Raw genomic sequence first — 23,629 nt, 5'->3', positions numbered from 1 at the left:
CTTTCCCCGTTCTCCTCCTTGGATGGTACTCAGCTTCCCATCACATTTTATGACCACGAGTCTCTTTAAAACTTATTTTATTTGCTTGTGTGTATGCTCAGTCCTGTCCAACTCTTTGTGACGTCATGGACAGTGGCCCACCAGGCTTCTCTGTCCATGGAATTTTCCAGGGAATAATACTGGAGTGGGTTGCCATTTCCTCCTCTAGGGGATCTTCCCAACCTAGAGATCCAACTCACGTCTCTTGCATCTCCTGCATTTGCAGGCAGATTCTTTACCACTGTGCCACCTAGGAAGCCCATTATCTTTGCCACTTTCTCTTAAAACAGTAACTGAACCTGCAATATCATTCAATAAACATCAGCCTTTATTATTATTTTACTTATATTCATTCCACACCCTGGGAAGGCCCATGGTCTAGGAGTTTATCTGACATAATTGCCTGTGCTGTGTAGTCTACCTCAAGTCATTTTTTTCCTGTCACCAAATTGTGTGTATGCGTTGAGGGTAGGGGCATCAGGATCAGTTGACTTAGAGCTTTAAGACCTTCAGTATTTGACACTCATGGAAAACTGTTTACTGGCACATGGATTTGACATGCAAAATCATCCCATGGCTTCTTTGGTCTATTTCTGCTCTACTTGTGATCTAGTTGTGCTCATCTTTGCTTTTCAGGGCTTCCCAGATGGCTCAATGGTAAAAGAATCCACCTGCCAATGCAGGAGACTTGGGTTTGATCCCTGGGTCAGAAGATCCCCTCGAGAAGGAAATGGCAACCAACTCCAGTATTCTTGACTGAAAAATCCCATGGACAGAGGAGCTTGGCAGGCTACAGTCCACAGGGTCACATAGAATCAGACATGACTGAGCTTGAGCATGAGAGAAAGAATTTGCCTTCCAACTTTCATTTTCAGTTCAATACACAGGAGCCTACCTTTTTCATTGATCTTCCTTATCCCATTTCAAGCCATAGAACTATTTTCCTTTGGACTCCTCAAAATGTTCCAACCATGCAATCTCTTGCATGATTGTTACTTTTTTGTATGCTCTTGCCCCCAGTTTTATTAGATCCCTTGCAAACCCAGTCTGATTTATGGGTTGAGTGCATATAGGCAGCACATAAACAAACACACAGGTTCATGCTCACACACTCAGGAATCAAAATTTTTCCTTAAATCCAGACTAACTAGTCCAAGTCTAAGACGTTATAACAAGTTAAATCAGAAAGGACAAAGAACAAATGTACAACTGTATCATAATAAAACCATGCACGTTCATAAAAATTTCTGCCAGCATAAGGACTGTTCAATTAGACTCTTTGATGGTAAAATTTATTCTAAATAAAACCTCACCTCCATGCTGTGCCCATTCTACATTAGAATTGGAACGAACTATGCAGATCCTGCACCTGTTGAGTTATACAGAAAACCTACAGGAAATCAAGACTGCGAGTGTGTGTCATTAAATACAAAAGATTAGAATAAAAACCTTAGGTGGCTATGGTTTCTGCTGTTATTTTAACTCTGCATGCTCTTGTACATCGTATATCATTAGTGGGCAAAAAAATCACATAATAACAAATTACTAGACTTATGCTTAAAGTTCTTAGACAATGCACATTATGTGAACATCTATGGCTATTCTGAGCATACAAAATGATTAAGCCAAACAGAAAGGTTATCACGTTGCGTTTGTGAATTTTGATAACCAGTGGCCTTGTGTTCTGCATGTCTGTGACTCTGAAGAGCAGGTTTGGGTTGAGCTTTGTGGCAGCTCCTGCGGTGGCTAATCAGGAGAGCTGCTGTGACTAAAACTGAAGTGGAAGTTGCAGCTGCCTGGGAGATGATGTTTATTAAAGCTGCCTGCCAGTGTCAATACAGAATCCAGACTGGATTTTAGAATCAAAATGTGGCACTTGCAAGGCAACTTGGGCTGTATTCATAATTTCCTAAGGGCATTGCATCTTTTCACTAAGACTGGAAAGGAAATGGTTAAACAACTAGTAACATAAAATTTACCAAACTGGCTTACTAATGAACATTTCACATTTCCTTCTAAATAATATATATGGAAATTTTGTCATTAAATATGTACGTCTTTAGTATTTGAAAATAAAGGACGGCAGGGACGGGGGAGCCTGGTGGGCTTCCATCTATGGGGTCACACAGAGTCGGACACGACTGAAGTGACTTAGCAGCAGCAGCAGCAGCAGCAGCAGGGGGACAGAGATTAGAGTATAATCGTGAGTTGTGTTAAAGAAATGAAATGGTAAATATTTTTCTTTTTTTAAAATTATAATTATTGTTATGCTGTTTCATCACAATGAAATAAATGTAAACATTTGGGTAACAAATTTTGATTTAATTATTGACAAAGGTTAATCTGGAGTTAAAATTATCATTATAATGCTATACTTTTTTCCTTGATTTCAAAAAGTAACTCTATTTATAGAAAATTTTCTAGTAAGATAACAGATGTTTAGCAAAAAACCCACTACTTATATTTGATTCTGCACCAGTGGTAGTTAAAGAAATACCTGAAAATTCATGATTGCTGACCAGAAAAATTTAGATTTTTGTTAACAGCATACATGTATAATTGTATCATTTTAGACAAATGCAATAAAATGCTTCTTATTTTAATCATCAGGATCTAAACATTTTTTATTTTTTTAACTGCTGAAAGAAAAATGAAACCAAACCAAAGAATCCACGAGGGAAGAAATATGTTTTCTAGACATCTCTCACATTGCCAGAAACTGGTGCTAGTTAAGAACATTACTATCTTAGAACAAATGAGCACCTTCACATTTTCTTCAGATACAGAACTGCACTGTTGTTTACCATGAAAATATCTCAAGGTAATACAAACCCTAGGAGAGATATAAATTTCTCAAAGAAGAAGAGAAAGAAATGGTACTGTTTGATAAGATGAAATTTCCAAAAGGCTGTAGAATTTGCCTAACTCTGTGCGTGAGGTTGATACTCTGCTTACAAAAGTCAAATGATGATTTCTCTTTTTTCTTTTTTGAAAATGAAAGCCATTTTTTTGAGGTGTCTGTGTCATTTGAATGTGTGTACATAATAAGTAGATGTAAACACCAAAGTTTTTCAATTCAATTACAGTTTAAGTCTCTACAGAATGCTAGTCATTATATCAACTCTCCTATTTCAATCTGAGAATACTGCTACTTGGTACAGGGTAATTGCTCTCATCAGTTGATCTCTCCATCTCCAGGAATCAACCTCTATTATTTAGACTAGGGTTTCCTAATTCAGTACGCTACTCCAGTTTGCCCTTCTCACTAGTACATTTCCTCTATATTTTATTCCTCTTCTTTCCCTTATTAACATGCTGAGGTGGGTTCACTATTAACGCATAGTTGTATAATCTGAAACTGAATTTTGGTTTCTGAAACAGAAATAAGTTTCCATCTTTTAAAATCTGTCTTCTCTCAAGTAAGGCTAAGAGAGTGAGTAATGTGAAAATATCAGATCATAGGACAGGGTCAGTTTGTGCATAATCTCCCAAGATCTACCTGGTATATGTACATGTGCATCTCTGCACATCCTGAAGACTGACTCTGTATGAAAACCCACACTTAAAATTATATGGCATAGAGTTTCTGTATGTATCCCTTACATAAACACATATAAGAAGGTAAATAGACTTTTTCATAGTTATACTCAAATTCTATTTTGAACCATAAGAAAAGAAGTCTTTTCCTAACCTGAGTAAACATGTGTCAATTTTACACGTATTTTAAATAGAAATCTTTGATTAGGATTAATAGTAACAAGACTGTAGATTGTGTAGAAATAGATACAATCCCAACCTCTGTGGATTCCAACTTAGTGCTGCTGCTGCTGCTGCTAAGTCACTTCAGTCGTGTCCGACTCTGAGTGACCCTATAGACGGAAGCCCACCAGGCTCCCCCGTCCCCGGGATTCTCCAGGCAAGAACACTGGAGTGGGTTGCCATTTCCTTCTCCAAAACTTAGTGCTAGAAAGGACCAAACCATCCATTTAGTTTTTCATGATCAAAAGATATTAGTTATTATTTAAATTATTTATTTAAATTTCAAAATCAATTAGATTCAGAAATACTGTTTTAAGTGTAATCTCTTAACTACATATTAATATATCCAATTCTCAGGACTCATGGAGGTAATAAATAGCAGTCACAAAATTCAAATTTTCTGCTGATTTATTTTTAACCATTTATTTAAAAGAAACCCAATATCTCCTATAACTTTCTCTACAAATACCTTGGTAGAAGTGCTAATAATCAGTAATCAGATGAAAATTGAATATCAAGAGTAGATGGGATTGGAGTTAAATAAGATGAGATGATGTGTATTTGGCAGTGGGTTAGTTGGAAAATTTTCCCTTCATGCAAACTTATATTCTGCTGATAACAGTAACTTGTGTACATTTGGAACAGCTGAAAAAATTCTGTTGACTCTAATATTCTACTTTTAAAATAAACTATTTTTCCATAGACCAAGTAACTAACAATGATTGTCGGTATATTTGGACTTTGATATCTGAAAATCTCCACAAGAACTTTATGTCACTAATTATAAGAGTGATGAATTGTTGCCTTTAAATATCAGCAAGTGAATTTTCAAAATGACTCACACTGCAGATGTGCAGTTGTTGTTGTTGTTTAGTTGCTGAGTCATGTCAGGCTCTTTGTGACTGCATGGACTACAGCATGCCAGGCTTCCCTGTCCTTCACCATCTCCCAGAGCTTGCTCAAAATCATGTCCATTGAGTCAGTGATGCCATCCAACCATCTCATCCTCTGTCATCCCCTTCTGCTCTTCTTTTAATTGTTCCCAGCATCAGTGTCTTTTCCAATAAATCAGCTCTTCGCATCAGGTGGCCAAAGTATTGGAACTTCAGCTTCAGCATCAGTCCTTCCAGGGAATATTCAGGATTGATATCCTTTAGGATTGACTCATTTGATCTCCATGCTGTCCAAGGGACTCTCCAGAGTCTTCTCTAACACCACAGCTCAAAAGCATCAATTCTTTGGTGCTCAGCCTTTTTATTGTCCAGCTCTCACTTCCATACATGACTACTGGAAAAAAAACATAACTTTGACTATATGGACCTTAGTTGACAAAGTAATGTCTCTGCTTTTTAATATGCTGTCTAGGTTTGACAAAGCTTTTCTTCAGGGAGCAAACTTCTTTTAATTTCATGGCTGCAGTCACTGTCCACAGTGATTTTGGAGCCCCAGAGATAAAGTTTGTCACTGTTTCCATTGTTTTCCTATTTGCCATGAAGTGATTGACTGTGTAGATCACCATTAACTGTGGAAAATTCTGAGAGATGGGAATACCAGACCACCTGACCTGCCTCTTGAGAAAACTATATGCAGGTCAGAAAACAACAGTTAGAAATGGATGTGGAACAACAGACAGGTTCCAAAAAGGAAAAGGAGTACATCAAGTTTGTACGTTGTCACCCTGCTTATTTAACTTATAGGCAGAGTACATCATGAGGAACGCTGGGCTGGAAGAAGCAAAAGCTAGAATCAAGATTGCCGGCAGAAATATCAAGAACCTCAGATATGCAGATGACACCACCCTTATGGCAGAAAGTGAAGAAGAACTAAAGAGCCCCTTGATGAAAGTGAAAGAGGAGAGTGAAAAAGTTGTCTTAAAGCTCAAGATTCAGAAAACAAAGATCATGGCATCTGGTCCCATCACTTCATGGGAAATAGTTGGGGAAACATTGGAAACAGTGTCAGACTTTATTTTTCTGAGCTCCAAAATCACTGCAGATGCTGATTGCAGCCATGAAATTAAAAGACGCTTACTCCTTGGAAGGAAAGTTATGACCAACCTAGACAGCATATTAAAAAACAGAGACATTACTTTGCCAACCAAGGTCCATCTAGTCAAGGCTATGGTTTTTCCAGTGGTCATGTATGGATGTGAGAGTTGGACGTAAAGAAAGCTGATTGCCGAAGAATTGATGCTTTTGAACTGTGGTGCTGGAGAAGACTCTTGAGAGTCCCTTGGACTGCAAGGAGATCCAACCAGTCCATTCTAAAGGAGATCAATCCTGGGTGTTCATTGGAAGGACTGATGCTAAAGCTGAAACTCCCATACTTTGGCCACCTCATGCGAAGAGTTGATTCATTGGAAAAGACCCTGATGCTGGGAGGGATTGGGGGCAGGAGGAGAAGGGGACGACAGAGGATGATATGGCTGGATGGCATCACCGCCTCGATGGACATGAGTTTGAGTGAACTCTGGTAGTTGGTAATAGACAGGGAGGTCTGACATGCTGCAATTCATGGGGTTGCAAAGAGTCAGAAATGGCTGAGTGACTGAACTGAACTGAACTGAACTGATGGGACCAAATGCCATGATCTTTATTTTTTGAATATTGAATTTTAGATTTGCTTTTTCACTCTCCTCTTTCACCTTCATCAAGAGCCTATTTAATTCCTCTTCTCTTTCTGCCATTAAGGTGGTGTCATCTGCATACCTGAGGTTATTGATGTTTATCCCAGTGATTTTGATGCCAGCTTGTGTTTCATCCAACCCAGCGTTCCTCATGATGTACTCTGCATATCAGTTAAATAAGCGGGGTGACAGTATATGTACAATAAGCCATGGCATACCTCTTTCTCAATTTGAGGCAGTCTGTTGTTCAATGTCTGATTCTATGTGTTGCTTCTTGACCGGCATACAGTTTTCTCAGGAGAGAGGTAAGGTGGTCTGGTATTGCCATCTCTCTAAGAATTTTCCACAGTTTGCTGTGATCTACACGGGAAAGGCTTTAGCCTAATCAATGAAGCAGAAGTAGATGTTTTTCTAGCATTCTCTTGATTTTTCTATGATGCAACAGATGTTGGCAATTTGATTTCTGGCTCCTCTGCGTTTTCTAAATCCAGCTTGAACATCTGGAAGTTCACGATTCACATACTGTTGAAGACTGGCTTGGAGGATTTTGAGCATTACTTTGCTAACATGTGATGTAAGTGCAATTGTGCAGCAGTTTGAACATTCTTTGTCATTGCCCTTCTTTGGGATTGGAACGAAAACTAACTTTGTCCAGTCCTGTGGCCACTGCTGAGTTTTCCAAATTTTCTGGTATATTGCATGCAGCACTTTAACAGTATCACCTTTTAGGATTTGAACAAGCAGAATTCCATCATCTCCACTAGCTTTGTTTGTCGTGATGCTTCCTAAGGCCCAGTTGCCTTCCCATTCCAGGATGTCTGACTCTAGGTGGGTGATCACACCATCGTGGTTACCCAGGAGATATGCAGTTCTGTCCCCTATTCTCTCTCTCTTTCTCTGTCTCTTACACACACACCACGTGCATACATATACAGAACCGGTACAGTTGGAAGCAGTTTCTGAAAAACCACCCTACCTATTTTATCTTATGCATAATACATTTTTAAAATAATAAAACTGTAGTTGTTAGATAACTATCAGTTTGCTGACATTTATTTATTTATACTGCAAAGTTTTAAGCAAAACTAAAATATAAAGCCTCTGGTTCCTCAAAAATAGAGAAATATTAGAAACTTTACCATGTTTTTTGATTTAGCAGTGAGTGATGGGCTGTATTTTATGTGGAATTATGCATATTGCTGTGCAGATCATATTTACATAGTAAAAGTGAATGTGAAAGTCGCTCAGTCATGTGCAACTCTTTGCAACCCCCTCTATAGAGTCTATGGAATTTTCCAGACCAGAATACTTGAGTGGGTAACCTTTCCCTTCTCCAGGGTATCTTTCCAACCCAGGGACAGAACCCAGGTCTCCTGCATTGCAGGCAGATTCTTTACCAGCTGAGTCACAAGGGAAGCCCATATTTACAAAAAAAATCTACAAATAGTATGGTGGAAAAAATAGGATAAGAAAAAGGGGGAAATTAACTAAACTATGAAAATGCATACAAGAAATAAAGTACCCATAGCTGATAAGGCCAGTACCTTATCTTCTGTAACTGAAAACAAGCCTATGATTGGTATTCTGTAAGTCATTTTTTTTTTCTTTTAGCAGCTACTCAAAATTCCTATCTTTATTCAATGCTTCAGTTCTCACAGCTTTAGGATGGAGATTTGGTGATTCAAATCTTCATTCCTAAGGAATCGATCACTTGTAGTCCTAACTAAATAAATTCTGATATTTACCACTAATGGTGATGTAAGCTTGGGACTTCAGGCATGTCCTGGATGCTGTTCACACTTTTTCCGGCCCACTTTTACAGCATCATTTTCCCCTGATGGGAAAGATTTTAACCCCAGTCCAGACTGAAAACTCCTTAGTTCATTCAGAGACATGCAGAGCCTCATACGATCATTTTCCCATGGGCATTAAAATCTCTACTCCAGCCGACCTTAAATTAATAGGAATGAGAAGCAATTGTTTTTTTGCCAAGAGATCATTATATATTGAAGAACAGTTACTACCTCCATTCTACCCTCTTTGTTCTCAAACTTATGTACTCTAGTTATGTGGACAAAATATTTTATATTGTTCTCTGGCTTGGGGCATACGAATAGGCTACTAGAGTGCACTTCAACACTGACAACACACTGCCGCTTATCTGTTACCATGGCTATCGTTTTTTAAACTGTGAATTGAAATTATTTTAGAAAGTGATAGTTTGTGAAATAACATGGTGTTTTAGAAGGCATTCAGAAATTCCTCAGAGGATGATTCTAGCAGAGACAATATGAAGAGAAATAAATTCAAATCCAGACTATGTCTATTTATGTATGGAAACATACATATGGAAATGGCCAGTTTAAGGGAACGGGTCCATGAAATGTTTGTAGTGATGCTTTCTAAGGCCCACTTGACTTCACACTCCAGGATGCAGTAGTATGCAGTACTGATCCCTTCAGGGTAACATTCTCCACCAGGGCTCAAAATGAATTCTCCTGCTAGAAGGTTAAGCACTTCACTAGACTTGTTGAGGGGAATGCTTTTAGCACTGCTTCCATAAACAGCCTCTATCTTTAGAGTGGTCATTTGTATGACCCTACTGAGAAAGCCTAAGCAGGCAATTTTCTTTATTTATTTTGGGGACCTTGTGTGTGAGCATTTATATGGTCAACTATTATCAGAATCTGGGCCTAGGCTCATTGTGAATGGCCATCTACTTCTGTCTTCCACAAACCTCTTTCTTGCTAATGTTTGTTGTAAGTCTACAGCACCTAATCATTCTCATGAGACTATGTAGGTACTAACTTCAAGCCAGCTCTGCTGGTAAACAAAACAGACAACGAAGTATACTGCTGGATGCCCAGCCCACTGGGAGGATTTCCCTCCTGAACACTCCTCCAGGGCCACTCTTCAGTGAGATACAAGTGCCCTTCTGGCCTGGGCAAGCATGGCATGCTGAATATTCTGTGGCCCATCCACCAATAGTTCACTCCTTTATTAATAAGTCTTGGAGACTCTATGTTTCTGACATTGAGTCTCCAAGACTTATCAAACTACCGCACAATTGCACTCATCTCACATGCTAGTAAAGTCATGCTCAAAATTCTCCAAGCCAGGCTTCAGCAATATGTGAACCGTGAACTCCCAGATGTTCAAGCAGGTTTTAGAAAAGGCAGAGGCACCAGAGATCAAATTGCCAACATCCGTTGGATCATGGATAAAGCAAGAGAGTTCCAGAAAAACATCTATTTCTGCTTCATTGACTATGCCAAGGCCTTTGACTGTGGAGATCACAATAAACTGTGGAAAATTCTGAAAGAGATGGGAATCCCAGATCACCTGACCAGCCTATTGAGAAACCTATATGCAGGTCAGGAAGCAACAGTCAGAACTGTACATGGAACAACAACTGGTTCCAAAGAGCAAAAGGAGTACGTCAAGGCTGTATATTGTCACCTTGCTTATTTAACTTATATGCAGAGTACATCATGAGGAACGCTGGGCTGGAAGAAGCACAAGCTGGAATCAAGATTGCCGGGAGAACTATCAATAACATCAGATATGTAGATGACACCACGCTTATGGCAGAAAGTGAAGAGGAACTCAAAAGCCTCTTGATGAAAGTGAAAGAGGAGAGTGAAATGTTGGCTTGAAGCTCAACATTCAGAAAACAAAGATCATGGCATCTGGTCCCATCACTTCATGGGAAATAGATGGAAAAACAGTGGAGACAGTGTCAGACTATATTTTTTGGGGCTCCAAAATCACTGCAGATGCTGAATGCAGCCATGAAATTAAAAGACGCTTACTCCTTGGAAGGAAAGTTATGACCAACCTAGATAGCATATTAAAAAGCAGAGACATTACTTTGCCAACAAAGGTCCATCTAGTCAAGGCTATGGTTTTTCCCGTGGTCATGTATGGATGTGAGAGTTGGACTGTGAAGAAGGCTGATCGCCAAAGTATTGATGCTTTTGAACTGTGGTGCTGGAGAAGACTCTTGAGAGTCCCTTGGACTGCAAGGAGATCCAACCAGTCCATTCTAAAGGAGATCAATCCTGGGTGTTCATTGGAAGGACTGATGCTAAAGCTGAAACTCCCATACTTTGGCCACCTCATGCGAAGAGTTGATTCATTGGAAAAGACCCTGATGCTGGGAGGGATTGGGGGCAGGAGGAGAAGGGGACGACAGAGGATGAGATGGCTGGATGGCATCACCGCCTCGATGGACATGAGTTTGAGTGAACTCTGGTAGTTGGTAATAGACAGGGAGGTCTGACATGCTGCAATTCATGGGGTTGCAAAGAGTCAGAAATGGCTGAGTGACTGAACTGAACTGAACTGAACTGATGGGACCAAATGCCATGATCTTTATTTTTTGAATATTGAATTTTAGATTTGCTTTTTCACTCTCCTCTTTCACCTTCATCAAGAGCCTATTTAATTCCTCTTCTCTTTCTGCCATTAAGGTGGTGTCATCTGCATACCTGAGGTTATTGATGTTTATCCCAGTGATTTTGATGCCAGCTTGTGTTTCATCCAACCCAGCGTTCCTCATGATGTACTCTGCATATCAGTTAAATAAGCGGGGTGACAGTATATGTACAATAAGCCATGGCATACCTCTTTCTCAATTTGAGGCAGTCTGTTGTTCAATGTCTGATTCTATGTGTTGCTTCTTGACCGGCATACAGTTTTCTCAGGAGAGAGGTAAGGTGGTCTGGTATTGCCATCTCTCTAAGAATTTTCCACAGTTTGCTGTGATCTACACGGGAAAGGCTTTAGCCTAATCAATGAAGCAGAAGTAGATGTTTTTCTAGCATTCTCTTGATTTTTCTATGATGCAACAGATGTTGGCAATTTGATTTCTGGCTCCTCTGCGTTTTCTAAATCCAGCTTGAACATCTGGAAGTTCACGATTCACATACTGTTGAAGACTGGCTTGGAGGATTTTGAGCATTACTTTGCTAACATGTGATGTAAGTGCAATTGTGCAGCAGTTTGAACATTCTTTGTCATTGCCCTTCTTTGGGATTGGAACGAAAACTAACTTTGTCCAGTCCTGTGGCCACTGCTGAGTTTTCCAAATTTTCTGGTATATTGCATGCAGCACTTTAACAGTATCACCTTTTAGGATTTGAACAAGCAGAATTCCATCATCTCCACTAGCTTTGTTTGTCGTGATGCTTCCTAAGGCCCAGTTGCCTTCCCATTCCAGGATGTCTGACTCTAGGTGGGTGATCACACCATCGTGGTTACCCAGGAGATATGCAGTTCTGTCCCCTATTCTCTCTCTCTTTCTCTGTCTCTTACACACACACCACGTGCATACATATACAGAACCGGTACAGTTGGAAGCAGTTTCTGAAAAACCACCCTACCTATTTTATCTTATGCATAATACATTTTTAAAATAATAAAACTGTAGTTGTTAGATAACTATCAGTTTGCTGACATTTATTTATTTATACTGCAAAGTTTTAAGCAAAACTAAAATATAAAGCCTCTGGTTCCTCAAAAATAGAGAAATATTAGAAACTTTACCATGTTTTTTGATTTAGCAGTGAGTGATGGGCTGTATTTTATGTGGAATTATGCATATTGCTGTGCAGATCATATTTACATAGTAAAAGTGAATGTGAAAGTCGCTCAGTCATGTGCAACTCTTTGCAACCCCCTCTATAGAGTCTATGGAATTTTCCAGACCAGAATACTTGAGTGGGTAACCTTTCCCTTCTCCAGGGTATCTTTCCAACCCAGGGACAGAACCCAGGTCTCCTGCATTGCAGGCAGATTCTTTACCAGCTGAGTCACAAGGGAAGCCCATATTTACAAAAAAAATCTACAAATAGTATGGTGGAAAAAATAGGATAAGAAAAAGGGGGAAATTAACTAAACTATGAAAATGCATACAAGAAATAAAGTACCCATAGCTGATAAGGCCAGTACCTTATCTTCTGTAACTGAAAACAAGCCTATGATTGGTATTCTGTAAGTCATTTTTTTTTTCTTTTAGCAGCTACTCAAAATTCCTATCTTTATTCAATGCTTCAGTTCTCACAGCTTTAGGATGGAGATTTGGTGATTCAAATCTTCATTCCTAAGGAATCGATCACTTGTAGTCCTAACTAAATAAATTCTGATATTTACCACTAATGGTGATGTAAGCTTGGGACTTCAGGCATGTCCTGGATGCTGTTCACACTTTTTCCGGCCCACTTTTACAGCATCATTTTCCCCTGATGGGAAAGATTTTAACCCCAGTCCAGACTGAAAACTCCTTAGTTCATTCAGAGACATGCAGAGCCTCATACGATCATTTTCCCATGGGCATTAAAATCTCTACTCCAGCCGACCTTAAATTAATAGGAATGAGAAGCAATTGTTTTTTTGCCAAGAGATCATTATATATTGAAGAACAGTTACTACCTCCATTCTACTCTCTTTGTTCTCAAACTTATGTACTCTAGTTATGTGGACAAAATATTTTATATTGTTCTCTGGCTTGGGACATACGAATAGGCTACTAGAGTGCACTTCAACACTGACAACACACTGCCGCTTATCTGTTACCATGGCTATCGTTTTTTAAACTGTGAATTGAAATTATTTTAGAAAGTGATAGTTTGTGAAATAACATGGTGTTTTAGAAGGCATTCAGAAATTCCTCAGAGGATGATTCTAGCAGAGACAATATGAAGAGAAATAAATTCAAATCCAGACTATGTCTATTTATGTATGGAAACTAATGGCCAGTTTAAGGGAACGGGTCCATGAAATGTTTGTAGTGATGCTTTCTAAGGCCCACTTGACTTCACACTCCAGGATGCAGTAGTATGCAGTACTGATCCCTTCAGGGTAACATTCTCCACCAGGGCTCGAAATGAATTCTCCTGCTAGAAGGTTAAGCACTTCACTAGACTTGTTGAGGGGAATGCTTTTAGCACTGTTTCCATAAACAGCCTCTATCTTTAGAGTGGTCATTTGTATGACCCTACTGAGAAAGCCTAAGCAGGCAATTTTCTTTATTTATTTTGGGGACCTTGTGTGTGAGCATTTATATGGTCAACTATTATCAGAATCTGGGCCTAGGCTCATTGTGAATGGCCCATCTACTTCTGTCTTCCACAAACCTCTTTCTTGCTAATGTTTGTTGTAAGTCTACAGCACCTAATCATTCTCATGAGACTATGTAGGTACTAACTTCAAGCCAGCTCTGCTGGTAAACAAAACAGACAACGAAGTATACTGCTGGATGCCCAGCCCACTGGGAGGATTTCCCTCCTGAACACTCCTCCAGGGCCACTCTTCAGTGAGATACAAGTGCCCTTCTGGCCTGGGCAAGCATGGCATGCTGAACATTCTGTGGCCCATCCACCAATAGTTCACTCCTTTATTAATAAGTCTTGGAGACTCTATGTTTCTGACATAGAGTCTCCAAGACTTATCAAACTACCGCACAATTGCACTCATCTCACATGCTAGTAAAGTCATGCTCAAAATTCTCCAAGCCAGGCTTCAGCAATATGTGAACCGTGAACTCCCAGATGTTCAAGCAGGTTTTAGAAAAGGCAGAGGCACCAGAGATCAAATTGCCAACATCTGCTGGATCATGGAGAAAGCAAGAGAGTTCCAGAAAAACATCTATTTCTGCTTCATTGACTATGCCAAGGCCTTTGACTGTGTAGATCACAATAAACTGTGGAAAATTCTGAAAGAGATGGGAATCCCAGACCACCTGACCAGCCTATTGAGAAACCTATATGCAGGTCAGGAAGCAACAGTCAGAACTGTACATGGAACAACAACTGGTTCCAAAGAGCAAAAGGAGTATGTCAAGGCTGTATATTGTCACCTTGCTTATTTAACTTATATGCAGAGTACATCATGAGGAACGCTGGGCTGGAAGAAGCACAAGCTGGAATCAAGATTGCCGGGAGAACTATCAATAACATCAGATATGTAGATGACACTACGCTTATGGCAGAAAGTGAAGAGGAACTCAAAAGCCTCTTGATGAAAGTGAAAGAGGAGAGTGAAATGTTGGCTTGAAGCTCAACATTCAGAAAACAAAGATCATGGCATCTGGTCCCATCACTTCATGGGAAATAGATGGAAAAACAGTGGAGACAGTGTCAGACTTTATTCTGGGGGGCTCCAAAATCACTGCAGATGCTGAATGCAGCCATGAAATTAAAAGACGCTTACTCCTTGGAAGGAAAGTTATGACCAACCTAGATAGCATATTAAAAAGCAGAGACATTACTTTGCCAACAAAGGTCCATCTAGTCAAGGCTATGGTTTTTCCCGTGGTCATGTATGGATGTGAGAGTTGGACTGTGAAGAAGGCTGATCGCCAAAGTATTGATGCTTTTGAACTGTGGTGCTGGAGAAGACTCTTGAGAGTCCCTTGGACTGCAAGGAGATCCAACCAGTCCATTCTAAAGGAGATCAATCCTGTGTTCATTGGAAGGACTGTTGCTAAGGCTGAAACTGCAATACTTTGGCCACCTCATGCGACGAGTTGACTCACTGGAAAAGACTCTGATGCTGGGGAAGGATTGGGGGCAGGAGGAGAAGGGGACGACGGAGAATGAGATGGCTGGATGGCATCACCGACTCTGTGGACATGAGCTTGAGTGAACTCCAGGAGTTGGTGATGGACAGGGAGGCCTGGCGTGCTGTGATTCATGGGGTCGCAGAGAGTCAGATACAACTGAGCGACTGAACTGAACTGAACTGAAGTTGCCTCAGTTGTGTCTGACTCTGTGACCCTATGGATTGTAGCCTACCAGGCTCCTCTGTTCATGGGATTCTCCAGACAAGAATCCTAGAGTTGGTTGCCATGCCCTCCTCCAGAAGATCTTCCCAATGGAGGAATCAAGCCTGTGTCACACCTCCTGCATTGGCAGGCAGGTTCTTTACTGCTGGCCCCATCTAGGAAGCCCTATACATGACTCTAGCTTTAGAGCAAGGGAGATAACAGAATATGCAGATTCAGGCATCCTTGGAATATGATTATTAAGAAGAAGAAAAGCTGAAAGTCACACATTGTCACAATACTTAAGTATGACGTGTCATTCTCATGTCCAGAATGGCTGCTATAGTGTGGACAATTCAATATGGAATCTAAGAAAAGATGATTTTTCAGAGACATACTTAGCTAGGTTAGCAGGCAGTTGTCATGACATTGTTTGGAGAAAGCAAGTTATCCAAATAAACACCAGGTAGGAGAGAAATGTTATTTTCAGACAATGTGTGGGTTTAGAATCAGGAAATTTAGGTTACAGTTCTTGGTGCTAAGAGGACAAGTTTCTGAACTAGTTTCCTAGTTCAGAAATGATAGAAGAATGACCTCTAAAAATCCATCCCTGCATGTGAGTGGAGGAGTGGGAACATTTGGAAAAACTTTCAAAATCAATAAATTTTGAAGTCAACCTTTTCAGAACTTTGGAAACCAGCCAAAGACCTGCAACAATCTAAAGTGTGTTTAAGAAAAATGGTAGCATCTCAACAAGAGCAGCAAGGTATGTTTAATGCTTTAATCTCATTCCCTGCCTCTCCAGCTCTGCAGTAGCCTTGAAAATTAACTGCATGACAGCTACAACTGCTGTGAAAATCAGCCACTTGGAAGCTACTGGATGAGACGAGATGGGATTGGAGTTCCCCAAAAGCTCGAAAGAATTGTCACTATTTGACCTATCTGGCCGCTATAAAAAGCTCCATTCTCGACTCTTTATCTGATCTGATTCAGGCTCTGTTCTGTGAAAGAGCCTATCCTCAGGACATTTTTCTAAAAAAACTAGTCGTCTCTTGGTATTTGCAGGGGATTGATTCCAGAATCACCGTGGAAACCAAAATTAGCAGATGCTCAAGTCTCATAGTTGACCTTCATTTTGTGCATCTCCACATCTGTGGAGTCAGCCAGTCTCAGATCATGTAGCTCTGTATGCTGCTGCTAAGTCGCTTCAGTCGTGTCCAACTCTGTGCGACCCCATAGACGGCAGTCGACTAGGCTCCGCCATTCCTGGGATTCTCCAGGCAAGCACACTGGAGTGGGTTGCCATTTCCTTCTCCAATGTGTGAAAGTGAGAAGTGAAAGTGAAGTCGCTCAGTCGTGTCCGACTAGTAGCGACCCCATGGACTGCAGTCCACCAGGCTCCTCTGTCCATGCGATTTTCTAGGCAAGAGTACTGGAGTGACTTGCCATTGCCTTCTCAGTAGCTCTGTATACACTTATAAAAAAAAATTCACATATAAGTGAACCTGGCAATTCAAACCCTTGTTCAAGGGTCAACTGTAGTTGTAATTTTTTCTCAATATACCTGCCTAGGTAGCATTACAATTTTGAGGCCAACAAGAGGCTGATCAAAAAAAAAAAAGGAAAACTGGGGAATGATCTGTCCTTTCAAAACTCCAACATATTCCTGGGAATGTAGAAAGCTGTATATATGTACAGAACCCTGAACATGCTAAGGAAAGGCCTGAGAAATTACTTCTCTCTGATCCCCAGTTGACCTTGAGGGTCTACACAAGCAGAGTGAATACTAAGAGAGATTACCAACTGTTTGACAGCATTTATGGTATGCTCCAATATAAACACAGCACCTCCAGCAATATCAAAGAGATTTAAATGTTCAAAGCATTGAAAGAACTCTCTGTTCAGTCATGAGTTGACCACTAACTGAAACAAGCAGGGACTTCAGTAGCACATATGACAAAGAATACATACTCTACAGCAGCAGTCTCCAACCCCTCAACCAAACCAGGAACTGGTTTCACAAAAGACAATCTTTCCAGGGACAGGGGATGGTTCAGGAAGTAATGTGAACGATGAAGAACGGGAGATGGAGCTTCACTCCTTCGATGGCTGCTCACCTCCTGCTGTGTAGCCTAGTTCCTAACAGGCTGTGGACTGGAACTGGTCTGTGGCTCAGGGGTTGGAAACCCCTGCTCTGCAGTGTATGTCCAGGAAAGTAACTAAACAAACAAACAGCAATAATAAACTCAGAGAAAAGAGCAATCTGGTTCCCAGAGCTGTAATATTTTATTATTTAAAGTGTCCATTTTTTAGCAAAAAATTATGATCCATGCAAAGAGGAAATTATGAACCAGACACTGGAATAAAAGCAATTAATAGATAATGCCCTTGAGTAATCCCAGATGTTGAACTTACTAAACAGAATTTAAATCAGCTATTTTAAACATGGTCCAGAAACCCAAGGACAATATATACAAAGAACAAAAGGAAAGTATGAGAAAAATTTGCCAAATAGAAGATATCAATATAAAAGATATGTTATAAAAACAAATCAGAAATTCCAGAGTTGAAAATACAGTAACTGAAATAAAAAATTCACTGGCAAATAACAAAAGCAGGATTGAGCAAGCAGCATCAGTGAATTTGAAAATAGGTCAATTGAGATTATCCAATTTAAGGAACTGGGGAAAAAAAGAATGATGAAAAATGAACAGAGCTTCAGAGATCTGTGGGACAACATCAAGTATACCAACATACATTAAATGAAAGATAAAAGAGAGACAGAAGGAATATTTGAAGATATACTGGCTGAAAATGACCTCAATTTAATGGAACACATTATTCCATGCATCTAAGGAGATTAGTGAACTCTAAGTAAGATAAATTCAAAGAAATCCACATGTAAGGATATCATAATCAAAGCTTTGAAAGACAAGTACAAAGAGAGAACTTGAAACGTAGCAGGAAAAAAAAGTGACTCATCACATACAAAGGATTTTCAGTAATATTGACAACTGACTTCTCAGAAATCAAAGAGGCTAGAAGCAAGTGGGATGATATACTAAAAGTGCTAAAAGAAAAGCCAGTGCCAGTTTAAAAATGCTATATTCTGCAAAATTATTGTTAAAAAATTAGGGATGAATTAAGACATTCCAAGATAAAAACAGCTTATTGCGAGCAGACATGCCCTGGAAGGGAGTTCTTCAGGCTGTAGTGAAAGGGTACTAGATGTTAATTTGAATGCACACATAAAAAATTAAATGCAGTGATAAAGGTAAAATATAGGAAAACATAAGAGGCACTATAAATGTAGTGTTTTGTCCTTTTATTCCCTTTTATTCTACTATCTGATTTAAAATACAATTGCATAAAGTAACATTTTAAAAACTATGTTGATGGGCTTATAATAAATAAAGATGCAATTTGTGTGAAAATAATTGTACAAAGAGGGAGGAGAGATAGAATTACATTGGAGCAATTTTTTATATACCATTGAAATTGACTCGATATTAATCTGATTTGTTACTTTTATTGAGATTTAGTTGTAATCACCAGGGTCACCACTAAGAATATAACTCAAAAACAACTAGTAAAAGATACAACTACCACATTAAAATATAAAAATGAGACAATGTAAACCATCAGATCAGTAAAAACTAGTTTAAAAATCAACCAGAATCAATAATACTTTTAAATAATTACTATGTTGGTGTTTACTCTTCTAATGTTAAAAAATACTACATGTATTTGTACACACATATATATCTTCATTTAACATGATATTATAAATCTTCTTTAGACTCAAGTTTGGATTTGAAATTTATGGTGGGGAATTTTAAACTACTTTTTTGTATATTATAAAGTCTGTACTTGTACACATGTAACCGGATATTTTTAAGTTGTATACAATGGAAAGGTATATGGATTCATGACATGTTTGTTAAACATATGAAATGTTTTCATCATAATCATAATGAAATTTGAAAGTTAAAATGAAATCCAATTATAAATCTTTGCATATTCACATGCTATAAGATCTACCGGTAATATACAAGCTGATACTCTTCTTTTCTCTAAATGAGTTTTATTAAACTGAAAGCAGTATAAAGAATTGTTTAAACATAAAGTGTTTTAATAAGCAAAAGTTGATATACAGCAATTTAAAATAAGTTCCCCATTCAAATGCTTTTGTTTTGTAGGTACATGCAAATTTACTCAGCATTCCCTTCACAGGGGGATTTGTGTGATGTTTGTTTTCACTAAGAAGGAGAAAATGGAAAAGCTATTTCAGAATGATTTGATTGCTTTGAAAATAAACAAACAAAAGTGCTTTTTTCTTGTGGCTTTGGGCTAATTGCACTTGCCTTCAAATCTCTGTTTTTTTGGTGCCTGGTTCCCCCTACTTCCTTTATCTATGTTTCAAGGTAGATTTAATGGCTTATGGGAAAAACTTGTTTATTTCTTCCTTTTAGAAAAGGTTTTATTCTCTGTCTTTTCCTGTCTTACACTAAAGTTTTGTTTTAGTCTTAGCATGTTAAGGAATTAATAATGTATGTGACTGATTTGTTTCTGATTTTTTCAACTTTTAAGAGATCATGCCAAATGATCTGATCCCAGAAATGATATATCCTCATTTCAGTTCTGCCTCTGAGAAAAACTATATTATCTCCAGAGAGCCATGATATAATCTTAGCCACTTACCAACTGTCTTACCTATGACAATAGAAAGGGAGAGAAACTCATTTTAGATGAAAGCACTTTGAGTTAAAATAAAAAATGGTTAAGAAATTTACATAATTTTAATGATGTGAAAATCTAACATAGATATGCTCATACCCTCAGTAATTGCTAACTTTAACTTCAATACTTGGTCTTGAAATCTCTGTATCCAAGTGATTTTTTATGCTATTTTAACACAAATAATTGCTACTGTTAATTGAACACTTTCTATGTACAAGGCACTATTCCAGGCCCTTAGTATGTGCTACTTCATTCAATAATTGTAACAGTCAATTAAGTAGATATTATTACTACTGCATCTACTTGTTTGTTAAGTAGATACTGTTACTACTGCAGGGCTTCCCAGGAGGCACTGGTGGTAAAGAACCCAGTGCTAATACAGGAGACCTAAGAGGCGTGGGTTCAATCCCTGGGTCAGGAAGATCCCCTGGAGGAGGGCATGGCAACCCACTCTAATATTCTTGCCTGGAGAATCCCATGAACAGAGGAGACTGCAGGCTACAGTCGGACACAACTGAAGTGACTTAGCACGCATTACTACTGCAGAGGATCTGAAGTAGACAGGGGTTGAATAACCTGTCCCAGGATTTGACTTCCAGTAACTCTTTCCTGGAAAATCCCATGGATGGAGGGGCCTGGTAGGCTGCAGTCCATGGGGTCGCTACGAGTCAGACATGACTGAGCGACTTCACTTTCACTTTTCACTTTCACACATTGGAGAAGGACATGGCAACCCACTCCAGTGTTCTTGCCTGGAGAATCCCAGGGACGGGGGAGCCTGGTGGGCTGCCGTCTACGGGGTCACACAGAGTCGGACTCGATTGAAGTGACTTAGCAGCAGCAGCAGCAGCAGCACCCAACTCTTTCCTGGAAAATCCCATGGAGGGAGGAGCCTGGTGGGTTGCAGTCCATGACGTCGCGGAGAGTCGGACACGCCTGAGTGACTGAACTGAACTGATTCACCATAATATAGCAAGCTGGGGCAAGATTTGGAGGTAGACATCTGTCAAACATATTTTTGAGGCTGGTTGATCTAAAATGGATGCCACATATTTATATCTAAATTTTTAATATTATTTTCTTTCTGATTTGACAAAATGTAAGATAATCTAGTCTCAAACAGAAAGCAATGTTTTTAAAGACTTCAGAAAAAAAAATCTAGTAGTAGTTTTGACTTTCATGTTTTTATTAAAGAATGAAAATGACAGTTCTATTAAATATATGCCAAATTAATATTTGTGGTTGGGTCAGAGGCCTTTCTGACTAATGCATTAATTTATGGGTTTAGAATAAATTTATATTTTTTCTAAAGTATGTTTGAATGAAAACAAGAACAAAAATCAAAACCATATACATTTGGGCCTAACATTTAAAATGTTAATGTTTAATGTCTTAAAACTTAAAAAAAATTAAACGTATTTTTATGTTGTGCACATATTTTGCACCAGGTGCTTATGTGTTCCACAACTGTTACTTCATTTCACCTTTATGCCTGTGGTGTGCAGTGACTATTATAATCTAAATTTTACAGATTAAGAAACTCAGAAAAGTTAAACATCTTGGCCAAAGTTATATAGTTGAGATGCGGCAGACATAGGACAAAACTTCAGGTCTGATTTCTAAATTTGTGATTATACCAGTATCCTATATTATGTATCTTGGGCTTTTTAAATTGACACCAGTTATCTCTCCCTCCCCCAACACCCCCCCACAGAAACACAGACACACACCCATAAAGTAAAACAATCCAAGTCTCTAAATATGTCTAACATTTATTTGATGGATAAGATCATCCAGAGGAATTATTGTAAGGATTAATGTATGCTTCGTGGAAATTATATTACTATATAGTCTGTGTATATACATACACTATACATACACATACGCACACACATTCACACATTGTGAGAGATAGTGGCCCTACATATAAGCTTTTAGTTATACTCCGACATGTAGGTCTTTAGTTATACTCCTAAAATCAGCCCATATATTTCATGATGAATATTCAAAATTTTTATTACTAAAATTATTTCTAGTAGCTTTCTTTGCATTAATTGGTAATAAAGTTTTAAAGTCATGGTTAACAATGAAGTATTTATTTCTTTTCAAATAGAGTTGGACAAATGTAATTTTAAATTAAAAAACTTGAGATTCTGAAATGAATAAGTATTCTGATTTTTCACCATTCATCATTCTGAGAAGATATTCATTAACCATTTCAGTTAGAAAAAAACAGTTACCTTACCATGAAAGCATTTAGTGCTGGACTTCTTTTTCTGTGTACAGGCATATCTCAGAGACACTGCAGGTTCAGTCCCAGATCACCATAACAAAGCATCTATCACAATAAAGCATGTACAATGAAGTTTTTGGTTTTACAATGCATATAAAAGTTGTGTTTACACTATGTTACAGTCTATTAAATGTGCAATTATGTCTTTTAAAAAATGTAGAAAATTTAATGTTAAAATACTTTATTGCTAAAAAAAGCTCACCATCATCTTAGCTTCCAACTACTCATAATCTTTTTGCAGTCAGAGGGTGGCACCTCAATGCAGATGATGCCAAATGATCAGAGTGGTGGTTGCTAAAGTTAGGGTGGCTGTTTCTTAAAATAAGACAACAATGCAGGTTTTGCCACATTAATTGATACTATCTTTCACAAACAATTTCTCTGGGCATTGCATTTTACCCACAGTATAAATTCTTTCAGAATTAGAATCAATCCTCTCAAAATCTGCCACTACTTTATCAACTAAGTTTATGTAATATTCTAAATCTTTTGTTACCATTTTAACAATCTTTACAGCATCTTCACCAGGGGTAGTTTCCATCCCAGGAAACCACATTCTTCGCTCACTCAGAAGAAGTGACTCCTCATCCATCAAACTTTCTTAAATTACTGTTTTTATATTTATTAAATTTTAAAATTTGTACTACATTAAAAAATACCCCAATGCAAAATATTGGCTATATTACCCATGCTGTATAATACTGTAAATGTTTACCATGGGATTGCAGCAATTCAGTCACATCTTCAAACTGCACTTCTAATTCTAGTCCTCTTGCTTTATCTACCACATCTGCAGTTACGTCCTCCACTGAAGTCTTGAATCCCTCCAAGTCATGCATAACCGTTCAAATAAACTTCTTCCAGACTCTCTGAATGTTGATATTCTGACCTCTTCCCCTGAATCATGAAGGTCCCTAATGATGTCTAGACTGGTGAATCCTTTCTAGAAGGTTTTCAATTGCCTTTGGTCATATCCATCAAAAGAATTACTGTCTATGGCAGCTATAGCCTTACAAAATATATTTCTTAAAGAATAAGACTTGAAAGGTGAAATTACTCCCTGATCCACGACCTGCAGAGTGGATGCTGTGTTTGCAGGCATGAAAACAACAGTAATCTAGTTATACTTCTCCATCTGATCTCGAGTGACCAGGTGCATTGTTGATGAGCATTAATTGCTGATGAGTTTGAAATATTTTCTGAGCTGTAGGTCTCAACAATGAGCTTAAAATAATCAGTAAACCACCTTCTAAACAGATGTATTGTCATCCAGGCTGTGTCATTCCACTGAGAGGGCACAGGCAGAGTAGATTTAGCAGATTTCTTAAGGATACTAGGATTTTCAGAATGGTAAAGGACTATTAGTTTCTTTAAAGTCACCAGCTACATTAGCCCCTAATAAGAGTCA

The sequence above is a fragment of the Moschus berezovskii genome, chromosome 21, assembly GCF_049115385.1.
Source record: "Moschus berezovskii isolate FMDL1 chromosome 21, NW_MosBer_1.0, whole genome shotgun sequence".
Taxonomy (NCBI): domain Eukaryota; kingdom Metazoa; phylum Chordata; class Mammalia; order Artiodactyla; family Moschidae; genus Moschus; species Moschus berezovskii.
This window is presented reverse-complemented; position numbering follows the sequence as displayed.